The 16,044-nt window shown below is 36.6% G+C and overlaps 1 protein-coding gene across 2 annotated transcripts in view; it reads left to right on the forward strand.

Annotated features, from left to right (window-relative positions):
• The window catches only part of KPNA6 (karyopherin subunit alpha 6), a 36,672-nt gene that overhangs the window by 3,625 nt on the left and 17,003 nt on the right, over nucleotides 1-16,044 (forward strand). The gene's annotated exons all lie outside the window — the stretch shown is intronic.

The following is a 16,044-nucleotide window of genomic DNA, read 5'->3' on the forward strand; positions in this document are numbered from 1 at the left end:
ATTCTTTGACCATTTGGTCTCCATAGCCTCATTTTCCTCATTCTAAAATAGGGATAATAGTATCTATCTCATAGGAGTGTTAGAGAGGTATTAGAGTGTCAGTGCTAATGCACGTTAAGCATTTTAGTATGGTGTTTAGCACATAGTAAATAGTACTTGATAAGTGATAACTAATTGCCATTAGTCACTTAGTGAACAAATAAAGTGCTTACTATGTGTCAGGCCTTATACTAAATATAAAGATTTATCTGTCTTTGAGGGGAAGTCAGAAATATATTGTGAATACTTGTCAGAAACTCATACTTTTAGGGGCCAGGCAGGCAACAGTTATTCATTAATTTCAGCAAATATTTATTGAATGCCTACTATGTGCCAAGGACTGTTCTAAGGCCCTGGAAATACAGCAGTGAACAAACCAGACAAAACCCCGTCTTTCTCATGAAATCCCCAGAGTTTAAATTCTAGTAGGTATTAGAGTGAAATCAACCAAATGGAGACTGGCAGGCCAACTAGAGAGTCCCATGCAGTCTACTGAGCTCCCCCTCCGATTGTCACCATGGGAGAATGTAGGTACGGTGTTGCCTTATTGCATAATTTCCCATCCCTTTCCACAATTCCTTTTCCCCTTTGAAGTCGGAAATATGAATTTCATGATATTAATGGATTAAACATTTGTAAATATTACAAGTTAACTTTTAAAATCTAAAAACATTAAGCAAACCAAAGATAGGATATTTGAGGCCAATGTAGCTAAGAACTGCCTGTCTTATTTCTAAATTTTGTCTAAATTAATATTCTATGTATTTTATAAAATATTTCTTAGTCTGTATACATATATATTTTAGAAGGATAAAGACAAGTATTTTTAAATGTCTTCCTGATCATGATAGTTATTCAGTAGGTATTATTTTTAAGCATAATATACATTTGGAGTAAAATGTGCAAGAGGTTGTAAATCCATACCTAAAATAGTCTTCTAGATAATTTAAAAATTTTGGCTGACTTAGTTCTGATTAGCTGGTCATAATATCACTTTATTTTGTTTTATTGTGATTCAGGTAAAATTTTGGTACTTAGGAACTCATACTTCCAGAGACATCAACTCTGCTGGGTTTTTTGTTCGTCTTGTGCTTGCATTATTATCTTTCACTTTCTGGATAGGACTCTAAATCATTTATACATTTTTTGATTGTTAATTTAATTAAAACTAGATAACTTGTAAATCTACTTGTACCTGGGCACACAAACTACAATATGATGCAGTATATTACACATCAATGAACTAGTGTCCTTAATTGGTATAACTCTCAGTCTTCCAGAAAACTTGGCCATCTGACTGAAGTTGCCAATATTAATGGGCATATATATTCATATACACCCCTATAATAAAGGTAAAATTTAATAATATTAATAATTAAATATGTTAATTTATTAGCATATACATATATATTAGTTAAAACATTTATTTTTTTCTTCCTGCATCCTAGTTAATCTTGTGTTCCATACTTTGGAGAACAGTATAAAATGATGAATATTTTAGACAGGGCAATCCAGAGTGCAGTGGATGCATATAGTAAGGAGGTTCACCCCAGCCTGGGGGAATCAGAGAGGCCATTAAGCTAAGTGAGACCTCACCCATGGATAGGAGTTGTCAGTGGCAGGGTGAGAATGCGTGAATATTTCAGAAGCAAAAGATTAGTAGGCTAAATGGGTTGGTATCAAATACCTATTTGGACTTTCTCCTAATGACAGTGAAATGCCATTAAAGGGTTTTAATCTCAGAATGATCAGGTTTATTCGTATTACTTGGACTGCTCTGGAGAGAATGAATTAGACTGCAGTAAGATTCCAACTAGGAGGTTCTTTAAGTACATAGTTGGTTCTTAAGAAGTGGAGTAGTCCTAGCAAGTGGTGATAATGGTGATCGATGTGGTAATAGTGGGGGAAAAGAGAGTTAGGAATTTGAATTAGCAGGACTTACTTATTGATTTCATCTGGAGGCTGAAGCAAAGGAGGGTAGAATTAAGCATGACTCCTATGCCTCTTGCCTCGAGCAGCAGAGTGGATAGTGATTCTGTTAACGGAGAAGAGTTTAAATTTGGACATTTTGAGGTATCTCTGTGACCTCCAAGGGAAGGTCTCCAAAAAGCAATTGAATATAGAAGTCTGGAGCTCAGGAGTGAGGTCTGGGGATTGGGATAGAAGTTCAATCATCTATTTATCTCTATGTGATAACTAAAACCATGGGAATCACTGATAACACCTACAAAAAATGTGTATCGTGGGAGATGGGCTGAAAAGAGAACCCTAAGTACATCAGCTTTAATATGCAGTAAGAAGGGGATCAGCAGCCAGAATCGGAAGTAGAAAACAAGGAGTGATTGATGTCTCAAGAACCAAGGGAAAAGAGAATATTTCACGCAGAAGGAAGTGGTTGTCAGGATTGAGTGCCACCAAGAGGACAAGCAAAATAAAGACCGAAAAGTTCTAATTGAATTTAGCATCATGCACTTACTTGATCAGTGACTTTTACAAAAAGTTTTGATAGCATGGAAGCAAGTTGGAGTGGGCTAAGAAATGAGAGAGAAGAAACAAAATATTTCAAGAAGTTTGGAGTAAAAAGAGAAGGAACAAGTTAATGAGGCTCTTATAAAGTCTAGGCGAGAGATCATGAAGACCTGAATTAGAGCAATGGCAGTAGGAATGGAGAGAAAGAGACAGAGTCCAGAAATAATTAGGAAATAAATCTGTCCATTCTTAGTAATTGGATGTGGGGATAAGACAAAAGGAGTTGTCAAAGGTGACTCCCAAGTTTCTGGCTCAAAAAGCTGAGAAGATACCAGTAGAGTTTTTTAATCCCTTATATCAGTGTTTCTCAACCTTTTCTTTCATTATCACATTCCTAGGAGCCTTTTTAGACATTTTTTCCCCCAGTGCTTCCCTCCCATGAAATTTTAATACATGGCTATATCTTTTTATGCATGATAAGTGTGTCTTGCTTTATATATAAAAAGAGTAAGCATAAAGCTTGGTTTTTATTCGGTGCAAGATTAAGAATGGCTAAATCAAATTTTTATGGTAAAAGTTAAATTTAAAAGCTATTTGCATTTAAGTAAGTTATATAGCTGTATTTGATAAGTAACTTCTAATGTAACTTACATATATAAATTGATGTATCAAACTGCATATGCAAATTTGCATTTATAGATAAAAGTGTAGTCAAAATTTTACAATCATTCAGAACTTTATTTTCCAACAAAAGCAAAACAGTGGGAAAATATGTTTCTTTAAATTATTTTTAGTGAACTTTTAAACTGGCTTGATATGAGGAAACTTACAACTTAACTAGCTACTGTTATTGTTAACATTTTTCTTTTTAGCACTTGGCATAATTATGACATTTCAATTTGTAGTATTAAAAAAATATAAACTTTTAATTTAATTACCAAAACCCTTGTTACACCCTACTTAAAGTACTGAGGATCAAACATAAATAACATCTACAAGGCATAACAGGCATACACACAGGCCACCTCTTGTAATAAGACTTAAAGATCCACCAGTCAGTCAAGAGAAACTCACCCAGTGATGGCCATCTAGCCACCATAGGTTTATAGTACAGATCTTGTATACTTTTTATTTGCCTTCCATGAAGTTAGTGTCAATGCTGCTCATGTAATAAATTCTAATTGTTTAGATTTTAGAATGGCATTATAGTAACATGTAACTTTGATAACACCTCCAGCAGGGCCTGAGATAAAGCCCTATGTAGTCAAATATTAATATTTTGTAGACACTGAATATTGAGATAAATAAGGGCTATAAATAGTCTCATGTTAGTTTTGTTTAGGTTTTGCAGCTAAATGTGTTTTGAGGCTGTATTTACTAAAAAAAAAAACCTTTCTATTTTCAGAGGTATTTTGATTTCAGAATTCCAAATATGGAATTGTGGACCACGAATTAAGAGAAATGTATAAGGAGTAGGTTTATAGATATGATGACTTTTAAATTAAAAAAAAAAAAATTCAAGATGCTTATGGGGCATGAGTGGAAGGAATCCCTTGTGTATTAGGTGTGGACTGCAGATGTGTATTTGGAAGTCATTAGAATTTGTTTTCCAAAGAGGCAATAATTGTCTAATGAAACATGATTAGAATTGCTCATCTTGGGGTGAGGTAAATGGTAGAGAGTGGGTCCTTTTTAAAAATTTTGCCTCATTGGTTCTTACAGCCTAGCTTTGAAGGAAATGAAGATGGAATAGAAAAGATTAAGAGAAAGGAGCTACAGTGTTAGAAAGGAAAAAGGGAAAGCTACTTTATACTAGAGAGCAAGAAAATATAGCTGTACTCTTTGATCCAGCTTCCCGGAAATTGCCTTTAATGGGCATTTGAGGCCTTTCAGAGTAGGAGCTGAAAAGAAAAAGCCATTGAGTCAATATTCAGGCCCTAGACACTTTCACATTACCTCACCAATCCTACAGGGCTATGAAGTTTATCCTCATTTTATAGTTAATGGAAGTAGAAACTCAAAGATAGTAGGTAATTTGCCCATGGTTATGCAGTTGGAATTGGAACCCAGTTCACCTGACTCCTCAATTGGTGCTCTTTCCCCACTACATCATATTGAAAGGAGTTGATAGAGTTTGAGGGACAACATTGGCTGTCTGTCCATAGCATGACTTCTGAGAACAGAGGATTCCCTTTGCGTCATTCTTCTCTCCCATATAGTCCTTGGCCCTTTGTACATGGGGCCTCTGAAAATTGCTTCCTGAATCTAGCTCCTTCTTTTTGGATTAATATATATAAGTTAGAGAAATTCCTACTTTTAATTTGTCAGAGGACTGTTGAAAAAACCTTTTCTTGTATGTATTACTAAACGTTAAAATGAAGAACTAATCAGAGGGATTTGTATAATTCATCTTACTGACAGTGCAGAACCCTCCTTGTTGGAGACTCAGGATGGAGGGGTGTAGTGCTGCAGAATAGAGACCAGGTAGCCAGAAGTGCACTGTAACATCTCAGGGACATTTTGCTATGTAGACCTTTATTTTATACCTCTCTAACCGAACTGTTCCTATTTCTCAAAACAACCTTGGGTTTTCTCTTCTACTCTTTGCTCCTAGTGAACTATTCTCTCTTCCCACCCTTATATCTTCAGAAATATTAACCATCTAGCCTTCAAAGACCACTTTAGAATTTGTCATTGAGTAAAGATAGTTCTCACTCCCACCCTCTGAACTCACTGCATACTTAGATTCATTATTTTTTATATTCTTGATGCTATGAGACTAAACTAGATTGTACAGCATACTGAAGGCAGAAATCTTTACACAGTGCCTGGCACACAATCAACTATTTGGTTGATGTAGTACTTCAGTGTACCATGCTTCACTTAGACCCTGAGCTTTGAGTATACAGTTGTGTACCCAAAAGATAATTTTCCCCACATGGTCTTTTAGCCAAACTACCTAGTTTATAGATTGAGCTTTGTTTCCTAGAGTGATCACTGTTTGGCCTAGTCCTGTGAGGATTTGCTAGAATATGAGCAGCCTTGTTATTGCCCCATTGTAGACTGACGCAATTGTCTATAGAGGCATCTTTCCCATTGTCTTGGTGGCTAGCAGTTCTGACAGGCTTGCAAGTAACACCCTGAGAGCTTCATGCTGTCAGACCTGTTTCATACTGTTTTCTTGTTTGCACTGTTCCCTGATTATGAAGTTCTGAGAGAAATTCCAGAAGTTTGAAAAGTTTTTACCAAACCTAATCCTACCTTATCAGCACAGCATTTTACTATTTACAAAGTATTTTCATTTGATTTTCACTGTAACTCTGAGGTAGACAGGGTAAAAGGTTCGGGAAAATTGAGATACAGATAAATTACACTCAAAGTGGTATGCTACTTAAGGAGCAAGACCAGAAATCACACTAGCTTTGTAGCTCCTTTCAACAATACCACACTGGTTCTAGTGTGTCTATTGGTGCTCTATCCAGCACAGCTGCCTTCTGTAAGCCTAGATATTTCTTTCTAATACAAACCCTGTCAGCTCACATTATGTTGAGGTTTAAAAAAGATTTTCAAACCCTACACCAGACTTAAAAGGCAATTGTTCATCTTGTTTCCCTCAACTTTGTATTTCCCTTAATGCAGCTGCCACCACCACCAATCACTACACACACACACACACACACACACACACACACACACACACACACGGGATGGAGGGAATCAGCAAAAACAAGTACAGGGGAGATTTAACTCCCATGGTTTTTGTTTTTCCTTTGCAGTGGCAGACAACCTTCAAATTACTACCTAACTACCTGCCAGTCCCTACAGTTTTCTACTTCTGTGTATATCAGTGTTGGTATCATCTGATATTTGTATTCCCTATTCCCAGCAAGAACACCTCATTTGAGGGGCTGAGTCAGGCAATGGTTAGGGTGGTAGGCTCCAAGAAGAAACATTGATACTCCTAGGAAATAACAAGGGAGTACCTTTGTGGCTAGTATGCTGTTAAGTAAAGTATTCATCATGGAGAGAGCATTGGCTTTAGTCAGATAGACCTGGATTAAACTCTCCCACTTCTGCAAGTTACCTTCTGCAAGTTACGCTTCAGTTGTTCCACCTTTAAAATGGGCATTCTATGTGAGGTTAGACTTAAAAGCTAAGCAAATTGTTCGTAAATCATTACAAATTGAATTTGAATTTCCCCTGAGAATATCCCTTTATTAGAAATCAGAGATTGACTTTGAGATATTTGAAAGATCTTTCAAAGGGGTAACTTAGTTTTTATTTTGGACTTAGTAGATAACAGTCATATGCTCCTTAATGACAAGGATACGTTCTGAGAAATGCGTTGTTAGGCCATTGTGTTAATATACAGATGACATAGCACATACTACACAAACCTTGATAGTATAGCCTACTACTGTAATTGTATGTGCTATATACTTTTATGTTACTGGCAGAGTGGTAGATTTGTTTACACTAGCATCACCACAACATATGAGTAACACATTGCTCTATGATGTTATAATGGCTACGACATCACTAGGCAATAGAAATTTTTCAGCTCTATTATAACCTTATAGGACCACCATCATATATATGCAGTCCATCTTTGACTGAAACGTTGTTATGCAGTGTATAGCTGTAAAACATTTTCACCATGGCCAGAGACTTTGGAAAGCATTCTGGACCAAATTTGAGAAGACTGCTTCCCATCTAGCAGTAAGAACAGATGTGTAATTATTTTGGTGGAAGTATCATGATACCTTTCTGCCTTGGTGCTTGACTTATGTCTTTTAGCAGGACATGGAAATAAGTAATGACCCAGGAAAGGAAATTGTATACTGCAGTTGTTGGTTTAATAGATTGGTTTAATCTTAAAAATCATTAACTTTGAAGGCATCTCAAAGATAAATTCATTAAGGAAGGACTCATGTGGATCACTGGTTTATTTTTATTATCTTAATGTGCTAATTGCTATATGTAATACCTAAAGAATAGATATCCATACGGGAAAGAATGAAGTTGGAAGTTGGACTCCTGCCTTATACCATACATTGGATCAAAGACTTAAGTGTAAAGAGCTAAAACTATAAAACTGTTTTAAGAAAACATAAGAGTAAATCTTGAAGACCTTGGATAACAGACATGACAGCAAAAGCACAAGTAACAAAAAAAAAAAAAAAAAAAAAGGACTTAGTCAAAATTTAAAACTCTTGTGCTTCAAGATTACCATCATGGATAATGAAAGTTATGGAAGTCTTCACTCATGTTTTATTTTGGCTATCGGATAGTTAGCATCTCAAAATGGAACTCAATTTTTTATTTTTTATTTTTTGCAATTCAGTTTTAATAAGTAAATGATTCTTTGAGTCTTGTTTATCAGTATTCATCTTTCCCTAATTTCTGTACAAATCTGTATATTCCTATTCCAGATTTTTTATTTCGTATTTTTTATTTCATTGAATTTATTGTAAACTTCAGACTCTTGAAAAACTGAAGTTTAAAAATATTGAACATTTGAGAGCATATGTGTGCTGTAGATTCAAAGATTCTTGCTCTCAAAGATTTAATGGTCTGGAAGTGAGAAGTGATGAGTTGTGAACTATTACAGTGTCATTGGAGGTTGTTAGTAGGAACAACTTTGCATTGATATGTGTCAAAGATAAACTTGGATACTAGTTATAGTGGTAAGGACAGATTTTAATTAGTATCATACTATTATAATAGGGAGAAGTGTGAACTGAACTCAGCTTCCATTTGTACATAGGTAACTGGGAGTTTTAAAAGGAGGATGAGGGAATAGAGGGGGGAGGTAAAGAGGGGGCTCAGTAGAGTCAGAAGTGAAAAATTAAAAAATTTTAGGAAAGGGATTGGTCCATGTGAAACCCATCTGGGTTTACTAACTGGTGCTTATTGAACTTAGGCTCCTACCTTTCACAGAGCCTGGGAGACAGGCACCCTATTTTCAGGTGTTGGTCAAAACAAATAATAAATTCCTTTGGCAGCCTTGAGATTTTCTCTGGCAGGCACTTTAAGGGAGCTAAGGTCATTCTAGTGATGTGATCTTGAGCTATTGGAAACTATGTTAGCGTTTTTTTTCAATCTTTATAGGCCAAAGTTGAGGCCTAGTTGAGAAAGGGCTCAGAGGCACCTAAATAGGGTTTGGTTCAGGAGAGAAACTCTGGCACAGGTAAAAATCATTTTACCAACCTGTTGTCTTTGGAGAGGAGGAAGTTTATGTCTGACTCTAAGAGCAGGTAAATGGTAATGGCGTTAACTCCAAACTAGCAAAGATAGAAGAAACTGGTTTAAGAAGAAAGTGAGGTGGAGATAGCCAGTAGGCATTTGGAAATGTACTTTCAGGTAGGAGGTTGTGACTGTGGGGATTGGTACTTGGTGTAAAAGTGGAGGTTGAAGCTAAGGGAGATCACTGAGGGAGGGCTCTGCTCCTGCTGAGAAGAGGACCAACAGTAGAATTTTTGTAAACACTGACATTGAGAGATTGGCGTTGGAAGAGGAACACAGTATGACACCTAAGAAGGAATGTTTGGAAAGGTAAGAGAACTGGAAGAGAGTGGTGCTGACAGAATCATGGAGAGACAAGAAGGAAAGAGTGATTATCAGTGACAAATCAGAAAGTCAAAAAGGCTGCAGCCAGAAACAGCTTGATGGGTTCCAAGTAACGAGAATGAATACTGACAAGGTTACTGAATTTAGCAGTCTAAAATGTCTTTTTCTGAGCCATCGTGTCCTGTAGTCTCACAACAGAGCATTTTTATTCAGTTTATATCAATTCTGGAGAAACCCTGTGGTTTCTGGGTTTCTAATAAGAAACCCTTCTACAATTGCCTTTGGAAGTTCTGCTCCACTCCAGTCACAAGGAAGATTTCTTTGCTGTACATTTTTTCACTTACCTTACACTTAGTGGCAGACATTAATTAAACAACTGTTATAGTTAGGCCTGTGTGTGGAACAGTGCAGGTGTTCATTAAGTATTGAATAAATATTTGAACAGTGAGTCATTAAACAAATATTCGTGTATCTATGATAGTATAGGTGCTGGGAATACAACAAAGATCTCTGCCTTTATGGAACTTACACATCCTACAGAGAACAGACACACTATAAATTGTGTAATGAAGGAAATAAAACAGGTGTTCTGACATAAATACAGTAGCTTTCTTTGGATTAGCATTAGGAGGGAAGGATCTATTCTAAGCAATTCTAAGAGCTAGGGAAGAGCACTGGGAGTAGAAAAGAGTGTGTGAAGACCGCAGCCAGAAACAGCTTGATGGTTTCCAAATATTGAGAGGGCCACTCTGACAGGAGGGTAGAGTTGAATGAGATGAAGATATAGGCAAGACCTTGAGTTGTGAAGAGGATTTTATTCTACATGGGGGCAGTGGTGTGCTCTGGTTTTTGTGTGTTGATGGATTGAGGGAAAGTGGGGATGGGAATGGTGGTTAATAATAGCCAAGCAAGAGATGATAGTGACTTGGGTGGGTCTGGGGCGGGGTCAGGAATTAAGAGAGTTATAAGTACATTCAAGATGTATTTTGGAGATAAAATCAGGACAGGATTTGGCAATAGATTAGATGAAAGAGGTAGAGGGGGGCTCTTACGCAGACATCTCCAGTAACAGTTTTCAGTTACTCCCTGTTAATATGCACTAGTTAGAGACCTGATTGCCAGTAATTCTCAAGGTAAAATGACTCTGAGTAGAGAGATCAAAATAGAATCTAGTCTAAGGACAAGAGCCAAAGTGAATAGAAGTTTATGTGTATCGTGGAGCTGGAAAGAAGTAATCCTCAGAGGTTGGATGAAAAGAGGAGGCCTTTGGAATTAGAGGATCTAGATTGAAGTTCAGCTTCACAATTTAATAGCCGACTGATATTGTGCGAGGCACCACTGCTCTGAACATGCATGGTTCCTTAGCTGTTAAGTGGGTATGCTAATTGACTGATCTTTCTAATTGGTTGTTATAGGGGTCAGTTAGAGCCTGTGTATAAAAACATTTTTTGTAAACAGAAGCATGATGCTGGGTTTTAACTATTTAACAAAGCCCCCATCAAATTGTTTGGCTGATACAATGTAAAAATCAAGTATGAGTGCAATCCCTGCCCTATAATTTTAACTGTCCTGTTAAAAATTGTTAACCTCTTTACCCTTTAAGGGATTCAAATTTGTGGTAACTGAAATTCTGAAATTTGAGCAGATTCAATTATCAGTGGTGAAGAAGTCCCCAACTCAGAATTCTCATGGATTTGCTATTACTTATCGTTTCCCTTTTCAGGAAATGAAAAGAACTTGAAGTTTGGGACCAGACAGATAAGGGTTGACTTTTTAGCATCCTGGCTTATTAACCTCTGTGTCTCATTTTTCTCCTCTGTAAAATGGATTCTCAGGATTGTTGTAAGGATTAGAGATTATACCTTCAAAGAGTTTGGCGCATTAGCAAACCTTACTAGCTCACTAAAGCTATGGGCTCTATATCCTAGTACATACTCTCTAGTTCCTTTCTTTTTAATTAACTGATATGTGGCCATAACGTTTTAACCAGGGATCTTATGTCGATGCAAATTTGCTAGAGAATTCATAGTGAAAAGACAAGAGAGGCTAGCTGAAAAAAAAAAAAAAAAGCCATTTCATCCTCGGAGGAATCGGGTTTCTTACAGTCTTGAAGAGACATTAAATTGGGAGATAAGTTTATCTCTTATTTCTCTTCTCATTGCCATTAAATAACTTTCACTGCATCATGATAAATTGTAAAGCTTCCTAACTGTAGCATATGCCCAGCAGTCTGCTTAATTTAAAGCCTTAGCTCATTCTCTTTGCCTGGGCAGTTATAAAACATTTTATTAGAAAGCCTCCTTCTGCAAAAAGGAGCACCCATTCAGTTTAGCACCAGGACAAGGGAAGTAATTTTAAAAAACAGACTGCTTTGTAGTGTTCCAGGGCCCATCTCCTTTGAAGATTGTCATGTCATTACCTAGAAAAATAATATTCTCATCTACTAAATATAGCTCTTTTTGGGTTCTTCTAGGAAGATGCTTTCAAGTGATTGCTTGGTAACTTTTTGAAGTACCATGAACATAAAACTTTGATTTGGAAAGTCCTAGAGCCAGCAGTGTGAGCTTGCAGGTGTGGTAGTATCGTTCACATTCCATACACAGGACAGCTGGCTATACATAGCATGCTTTTTTTCCTGAGGAAATGTGAATTTAAGAATTTGATGAATATCAAAATTTTATTTATACCAGTGATTAAATGAAGTACTACAGTAATCTTGCTAGTCATCTGGTATGTGACCTTAAACTCAGGTTCTTTATCTGTCAGATAGGTCCTGTATTAATTTGCTAGGGCCGCCATAACAAAGTACCACAGACTGGGTGGCTTAAACAACATAAATTTATTTTCTCACAATTCTGGAAGCTAAAAATCAGAGCTCAAGATATCAGCAGAGTGTTGGCTTCTTCTAAGATGTCTCCTTGAGATGACTGTCTTTATGTTCACATGATGTACTCTATGTGCATCTGCATCTTAATCTCTTATAAGGATACTAGTTATATTGGATTAGGACCTTAAACCTGTACTCTTATTTTAATCACCTCTATTAAGACTCTGTCTCCAAATATAGTCACATTTTGAGGTACCAGAGGTTAAAGTTCCAACATATAAAAGGGGAGGGGATAATTCAGGCTTAACAGAGTCCATACCTCTCTTTTGTATTATTATTGCTAATCCCTTAATTCTAAAAGCTTAGGAAATGTACGGCAACATTAGGCATTTATTTCCTAGAAATGAGAGGTATGACTTCAGGGACCTGTTCACTTTGAGAGAAGTTCTTGACTAAACTAAGACAGATGCTAGAAAAGGTATATATATTGTAGATTTGTGGATCCAGCCCTGGCAAAGGAGGGTATGATGGGGGGCGGAAAAAAACCCTTTGCCTGCTGATCCTTGAACAAGAGTCCAGCTTCCTTTGGTTGCTGATTCCAGATGTGCTTTTGCAGATGTTCCTCCTTCCATTCTAACCTCCCCTGCCTGGCTTCTCGAGTGAAGTCATAAGCAAATATTTGTGATAGTTTCTTGTCACCATGGTGACTAAAGAAGCACAGCCTGGTTATCCTTCCAGCTTCACCGTCAGGTATGCTTGAAGGAGGGGACAGCCCTCTGAGAGAGCCCAGGCTCAGAGTCATGAAAAATTATGTGTCAGGTAATGGGGGACAGGAGTCCACAGTGCTGACTTTTGGAATCTGTCCTGTGCCTGCCTGCTAGTCTACAGGCATAGGGGAATTAGGGGCCTTAAAGGGAGGCTACTGCAGTCCCCTAGAACTTTTTTTTCCCCCAACAAACAATCCACCTGGGCTTTACCAAAGGGTTGTGGAGACTTGCACATTTTAAGACCCTGCTGCTGCTATGAATTCACCAGTCTACTTTCTAGAATGACCAGAGGCACCGTCTCTGAAATTGCTGAAGGCACATTCCCTCAGCCTTTCCAGCTCCAAATTTCAGCTCTCTCAACTTCCATGTTCATTTTTCCTTCATTCAGATTCTTTTAATAGACTATTTTCCCCCCTCACATTTATGTGTTTCCTTATTTATTCTATTTCCACCTACAAGGTGAATCTTCTGCTTGAAGAATCAGCCCAAATCTTATCTTTGGGAGATTTTTATTCCAGTTACAGTTGACTGTCAATATTAACCCGTTTCCTGTTTGCCCTGAGAATACTTGCCACCTTGCTACAGTGTTTACCCTGACTACTCACGGATTACAGTCCTAACTAACATTACCTCCAAAGTCTGCCATGAAATGTCTCGCTTTTATTATTATTTTTGCATCACTTTAGTATATCCATAGTCTTTGGAAACAAATGACATCATTCTATTTATAGTATTCTGTTTTTAGTAGGGGTATTTCCATTTACAAAATGTAGTAATTCTTGATAGCAGAAAATGTCAAATCCTAGAAAACGTAGTATTCCTACGCATAATGTCAACGTTGTTCTCAAACAGTTGTTAGCTGAAGATTCATTTGATAAATCCAATGTATGTATACATTTCTTTTACATTAGGATTAGAGACAAGTTGTGTTTAGAAATAACTAAAGAACAGTTCTTGTATTTTATTTTCACATTGAAAACCAGTCAAATTTACTTCGGCCTCAAAGAGCGCGTTTATGTAAAATTAACACTGGCAGCGAGCTGCACTTTTTTTCCGAAATGGGAAATGGGTTAACTTAGTTTCCGGTAATAGCATAGTGGTTAGACATTTATAGAGGGAGATTTCTTTTTGAACTCTCATCACAGTCATCCCAACCATTCCAGAAAAGGGGCAGTATTAAAGTTAGTGTCTCCTTCTGTGTGCCTAGAAAACTGATTTTTCATACCATTTGTAATACTTTTAGTTACTGTTTCAGGTAGAAATTTAGAGGATGAGAAATGCCTATGAAGGGAGACCCAAGTTGGTAAGTCTTCCTCTGCTCATATTTCAACATAATCAGGTTCACTTTTATCAGTTTTTAAAATACATTGTTTTAAAAATGTAAATATTGGATAAGGTATAATAAAGTCACTGCAGCCACAGGAGGAGATAAGGACAAATCTTGAAAGGAAGAAGTCTATTATACTTACCGGTTTCAGAAAGGGAGTCACTGCATGCCACACAAGGTCACAGAGGAAAACACCAAGGTGGTAAGGAAGCATAAAAGGTGGGAGCAAGTGGAAAGTTTAGATAAGAGCCTTTATTTGGGTTTCCAAGGGAAAATGAAGGCAGGGCAGAGTAAACAGTTTAGGATTAGGCTATTTTAAATAAGTCCAGAGGGATATACCAAAGAGTAGAACTACTAGGTCATATTATGTTTAATATTTTTGAGGTACTGGCACACTGTTTTCCACAGAGACTACCCCATTTGACATTCCCACTAGCAATGCATCAGGTTTCAATTTCTCCATCTTTGCCACCTTGTTATTTTTTCCTTTCTTTTTGTTTCAGCCATTCTAGTAGATATGAGGTAGTATCTGATTGTGGGTTTGATATGCATTTCCTTTAATACTAATTATGTTGAGCATCTTTTCATGTGTATATTGGCCATTTATGTATTTTTAGAGAAGTGTATATTGATATCCTTTGCCCATTTTTAAATGGGTTGTCTGTTGTCGAGTTGTAGAAATGATATATTCTGGAGGGTAAACCCTTATCAGATATATGATTTGGTAATAATTTCTCCCATTCTGTACGTTGTGTTTTCAATCGTTAATGTCTTTTGTTGCTTGTGGTTTTGATGTCATAGCTAAGAATCTGTTGCCCAGATCATAAAAATTTACTCCTATGTTTTATTCTAACAGTTTTATGTTCTTAGGCTATATATTTAGGTTGTTGATCCATTTGAGTTAATTGTTTTATAGTGTGTAAGTTTATTTCTGGGCTCTGATTGATCTGTATATTTATCCTTATGCCAATACCACACTGTTTTGATTACTATAGCTTTGTAGTAAATTATGAAATTGAGAAGTGTGAGTCCTCCAGTTTTATTTATTATCTGAGAGTCTGTTGTTTAGTTTTCACATGTTTGTGAATTTTCCAGTTTTCCTTCTGCTATTTATTTCTAGCTTTGTTCCATGTGGTCTTAGAAAACACTTCGATTTCAGTTTTTTAGAATTTACTGAGATTCCTTTTGTGGCCTAACATTGTCTATCCTGGAACTGCTCCATGTACCCTTGAGAAGGCATATTCTGCTGTTGTTGGGTGGAATATTTTATATCTTTTAGGTTTAGCTGATTTATAATGTTGAAGTTTTCTATTTCCATATTAATTTTCTATCTAGGTATTCTATTCATTATTGAAAGTAGTACATTAGAGTCTCTAAATATTATTATAGAACTATTTTCCCCTTCAAGACTGTCAGTGTTTGCTTCATATATTTTGGGGCTCTAGTTTGGTGCATATATGTTTTTATAATTGTTATATCTTGACGACTTGATCCTTTTATCAGTATGTAATGACCTTCTTTGTCTCTTGGAAGTTTTTTGTCTACTATTATTATAGCCATCCCAGCTTTCTCTTGATTACAATTTGCATGAAATATCTTTTTCCATCCATTTACTTTCAACCTATTCGTGTCTTTGGATATACAGTTAGGTATTTGCATATATCACATAGGTGAACCATGTTTTTTTTAATCCATTCTACCAACAGAAAAATGGTTAAATTATGATATATTTATACAGTAAAATAATATAGGAAAAAATGAATGAAATACAGTTCCATGAAAAAAACATGGGTATATCTTAGGAACCCAATTGAGGTAGGAGGAGGCACAATTCTCAGAAGACTAAATACAGTGTGATACAGTATTTAGGGATATACTTATATGTGATTAACAAAAACAAAGATAATGACAATTCAGGATAGCAGTTTTCTTTTGGCTGGAGGGAAATGAAGGATCCTGGGCTAGGGGAATAGCCCACAACTGGATTCAGGCATATCGATAACGTTCTAGTTCTTAGATTTGGTGGCAAGTTTACAGATTCTCGT

Source organism: Rousettus aegyptiacus, unplaced genomic scaffold (genome assembly GCF_014176215.1).
Source record: "Rousettus aegyptiacus isolate mRouAeg1 unplaced genomic scaffold, mRouAeg1.p scaffold_m13_p_1, whole genome shotgun sequence".
NCBI lineage: Eukaryota > Metazoa > Chordata > Mammalia > Chiroptera > Pteropodidae > Rousettus > Rousettus aegyptiacus.